Source organism: Python bivittatus, unplaced genomic scaffold (genome assembly GCF_059951505.1).
Source record: "Python bivittatus isolate LINGU-HERP-01145 unplaced genomic scaffold, Pbiv_v1 ctg000330_np1212, whole genome shotgun sequence".
In the NCBI taxonomy this organism is placed as follows: domain Eukaryota; kingdom Metazoa; phylum Chordata; class Lepidosauria; order Squamata; family Pythonidae; genus Python; species Python bivittatus.
The window spans coordinates 42,955,019-42,959,516 of record NW_028277058.1 but is presented as its reverse complement, the minus strand read 5'-3'; the positions used below and the strand labels follow the sequence as shown (position 1 = coordinate 42,959,516).

Sequence of the window (4,498 nt, the reverse complement as noted above, 5' to 3'; positions counted from 1 at the left end):
TTTAAGCACAATTTTCCACAGACTTAATATGTAACTTTTTAGGCAAACCACAGTAAGTATCCATTTTCCTAACAGGGCAAGTAGCAGTTGGGAAAGAACGCTGATAAGGAAAACGGTACATGGAAAAAGGAGTAAATACCAACATACCATGGGCACAAAAATCAATGAACATCAGATAACTGGCTGATCTTTACAAAGGATAGAATTGTATGCTATCATTTCCATCACTAAATCCCATTTTTTAAAAAAACTTCTCTGAGTAGAGCTTGATTTCTGTTAATTCCACGGACCCTTGCATGCAATTTTATTGGCAACCGTTTCGTCTTTTTCCAGGCTGTCTTTGACTTCTCCCCTTTCCAAATAGTTCCCACATCTGACCTCATTTAGCTTTCAAAATCAGAAAAGGTAAGCCAGGAGCTGCCACCTGTTGAGGCTCATTTTCTCCAAATGGTCCTGTTCTGAGGATGTCTGAATAACAGGAAAGCATCAGTCAAGTTGCTAATGAGCCAAACTGATTTATGTATATATTTTCGGTTCGTTAATCAAGCTACAAGGAGTGAGGGCTAACAAATTATTTAATATAGTTTAATTTATTCAAGTTAGGCATAGACACACACACCCTGACTCCAAACTGATTCTGGGCAGTTTTGCCCAAAGCCAAATAGAATTTAAAAAAAATACAAAATTGCAAAATAAGAAATAAAGAAAAACAAGAACCTATGGCAAATCCAGCTGACCGCACCGACACCCTCAGGCCATCGGGCAGGGACCCCAACCACCCCAACCCAAGTCCTGGGAGAACAGCCAGATCTTTAAGGCTTTCTGGAAAGCCAGCCAGATGGGAGCCAGGGGAAACTCATTCCAGAGGGCAGGCACCACGACAGAGAAGGCACGCTTCCTAGTTCCCGACACATGACATTGTTTAATTGAAGGGATTAAACCAAAGCACGCCAACCTTGTCAGATCAAACCGGCCGGGCTGATACCACAGGAGATAGGTGGTCCCTCAAGTGACCACGCCTTATGACATGCAGGGCTTTGTTACCAGCACTCTGCATCACACCTGGAAGCATACTGGTGAGAAGTACAGCTTGTGAAGCAGGTATGTCACGTGGCATCAGTCCTTTGAGGCAGTCCAGACGAGAAACAAATACCATGAGTACTAACACTACCTTTATTGTAAGGTTACAGGTCTAAAAGCACATCTCTCCCCCCCCCCCCTTGCCTTTACTTTCCAGGGAACCAGGGAGGGTCCCTTTTGAGATGCTTTCCATGCCCCCAATCCTTCTGTGGGCTGTCTCTTATCTGACTATCACCCTGGTGGCTCTTCCACCTCCTGTCTCTCAAGGATATTCCCACAGAGCATTATGCATGGGCATACCAAGGTATGCCCATTATAGCCCATGCCACTGCATTCTAGACCAGTTGAAGCTTCTGAGTGGTCTTCAAGGGCAACCCCATGTAGAGCACAATGCAATAGTCAAGCCATGAAGTGACATGATGTTTGATGTATGGGTTTCACTGGCTATCTTGAACCTTATCAATTAGTTATACCCAGCTCCTTTTTGTGACTTCGAAAGCTTGCCGAGATTGCACGGCCATTACCCAGCAGTTAATCCCAAATAATGTATTCCCTAATATATATTATATTAGTATATTATAGCAAATGAATAAATTTTGCAGAAGCTTCCTAGAAATGTTGGGCAACATTTTGGAGAATACTGGAAGTGGTTGATAAGTGGCAACACAACTCATCGTCTTGTGTCTGAGTGGGCATAAATCCAACTAACCTCATGTCACATAAACAAATGTCACATCAAATATTAAAATATAACTCATTTATATCTGTCACAGTGATAATGGGTTCGCCCATACTGTAATAAAAATAAGAAATGCAGAAATGTATGAAAAGAAAAAAAATGTGAGGAGTAATTGTGGTAGAATCTCACCCCAGAAAAACCAACAATTGGAGAGGATCCAAGAGTGATCACTGGACTATACAAGAAATATAACGAAGTTTCTGTGCTCTTTTATATCTTATACACTCACAGGTAAAACAGACATGCTCTGCAATTTATAGGAGATAAATCTTTACTGTAGAAATCAAAAGAATGGAAGGGCCTTATTGGTGTCAGCTCTTCTCCTTGAAAACTAGTCTGGGCTAGGATTTTGGTATGCGTTACTCTTTAGCTTACTTGCAGACCTGTGACATTAAAAAAATGGAAAGGAAAAGCCATCAGTTCAAACAACTGCAAACTATAACTAATAGCCAATAGCAGGGTTTCCCCTTGGAAACTATAAGAATGTGTTCTTGAAATTTATTTGAAAAGTAAAATAGATACTGCTGTAATAAATAAAATTCACCCAACTGTAACTACAGCGTTGTTTAGTTACAGCTCCATTGGTTGCAGTTATCTCCAATCGGATCATGCAGGTTCTTGGGATAGCAAAATTTAGGAGCCTTTTCCCACTGCTCAGTTAGTGCTATCTTCCAGTTGGGGGTAAACTATAACAGTGTTAAATTTGCTGTCCTCACTGCCGATTCTCATCCTGCATCTACTGCCCAATTCAAGAGAGTCACCTGACTTTCCTCCAAACTAGTGGGTGACAACAAGGGCAAAGGCGTGGGAGGGGAGTCAAGAGTCAACTGTGTGATTGAAGCCCTGCCCCTTTGCATATGTGTGCACTGTCAGCGTACATAAAATGGGAGAGGGCTTCAATTCCAGTCATAATAATCATCTTGACTTTTTTGACACCTTCCCCAGAGGACAAAACCTAACAGATTGTATAGACCAGTGTTTCTCAACCTCAGCACCTTTAAGATATGTGGACTTCAACTCCCAGAATTCCCCAGCCAGCTGGCTGGGGAATTCTGGGAGTTGAAGTCCACATATCTTAAAGGTGCTGAGGTTGAGAAACACTGGTATAGACCTTGAAGTTGCCCTTGAACAGTTTCAGACTAATGGAGAAAATATGACTTTAACACCAATACAGCTAAAGATGACTTAAGGCTGTCTTGCTTAGTAGGCAAGGAAGAGATGAAGGCCCTATCATGGGATGGTATCAGTATCATGGGGATATGGTAGAAAAAGAAGATCACCAGGGCAAGCTTGCACCATCCTTAGATGCAGAGTGTCCACAAGGGCTCTCAAACAAATAAAAATGGCAGTCACACTCATGCATTTGAAGCCATGTAAAAATTGGGCACAGCTTTGTGTGGCTGCAGCCTCCATCTTGACTTTTTTGACACCCCTCCCTGCAGGCGCTCCTGCTTACATGCTTTGCAAAGAAAGGCTCCATGCAAGGCCCACAGGCATAGGCAGAAGATGGGGCGCAAGAAAAGCTAAGGCAACTGGAGCGGGCCCATTGTACAATCTGCGGGGTTGAGAGCTGCCTTGGCAACTGAATTTCATTGCAAATGATTACTAAAGTCATAATTGTTGTATCATTAATGTCAGGGAGGAAAAGCAGCCCTTGCAGGATTTGCTGCCTCAATTGTCCAGATCATTTCACCTGCCTGGGGTATTTTATAATAGGGATAACTGGGCATAGCTTTGACCCCTCACTTGGCTTTCCATAACGCATGCATTTCCGGTAGGCAAATTTCCTTGATCGTGCACACAACTTTTGCATGCCATTTCTGAACTGAGAGCTAAGTTGCAGAGACGTCCCGGGGTTGAGGAGGTGAGAACGCAACATTCTCCAACTTTCCTGCACGCCTCTGAACGGGCGGTCAGCCGCCGTTTCCTGCTCTGTCTCGGGCGGCCTGGCCCACCTCGGGCGTCCCGCTTCTCCTGCCCCCAAAGGCGCAGCGGCGAGCCCGCTTTCTTTACCGTAATTCCCGATTGCGGACATGCTCCGCTGCCACGCACGCCAGAGAGGAGGGGGCGAGGGCGGGGGCGAGGGCGAGCTCAAGTGAGAAAACCCAGAGGCTGACGCTGCATCTGCAGAAGAGAAAAGGGAGCAATATGATCAATACGGTTTCTTTGTGGGGCCTCGCTTACCTCGGCGGGAGACCATCTGCTCCCTGTCAATGGATCACCTGCTCGTCTGACTTGTTGGCGGGGCAACGGGTGGGTGGAGGGATTAAGGAGAGCGAGGGAGCTTTTGCGGCCGCGGGAGCCTGTTTTGTACCTTCACACGGGGCTGGAGAAACGGGGGAGGGAAAGGGGCAGGCTTGACAGCCGAAAAGACGGGCTGGGCGCCGCTGGAAGGAAGCAAAGCTCACCGACTCTTACTCCTGTCTTCTCCTCATAAAGGCCGCAGGGCCGGGGCTGGGCGCGAGGAATTTCTCCCCTGCCCGCGTCTCTCAGAGATGCTGCCAAGGGTCAGCCACACCCCTTCCATAGCGCTGCTGAAATGCTAAAGGGGAGCGCGCGGGGGGGGGGGGGGGCTCCTGCCGCACCATCACAATAAGCCAATCGTCCAAATTCGGCTGTTCAGCCTCCCTGGTTTGGGGGAAGAAGGCAGATCGCTGAACAAAGGAAACCATCTTCCTA

At 46.2% G+C, this 4,498-nt stretch overlaps 1 long non-coding RNA gene across 1 annotated transcript; it reads right to left on the bottom strand.

Moving 5' to 3' along the window:
* Positions 1-861: 861 nt before the first annotated feature.
* LOC148215963 (uncharacterized) lies at positions 862-4,293 on the bottom strand. Its single transcript, XR_015796334.1, has 3 exons — positions 4,228-4,293; positions 3,833-3,943; positions 862-2,202 (listed from the first exon to the last, which is right to left on the bottom strand). It is a non-coding gene; the product is annotated as an uncharacterized LOC148215963 (long non-coding RNA).
* Positions 4,294-4,498: the final 205 nt, after the last annotated feature.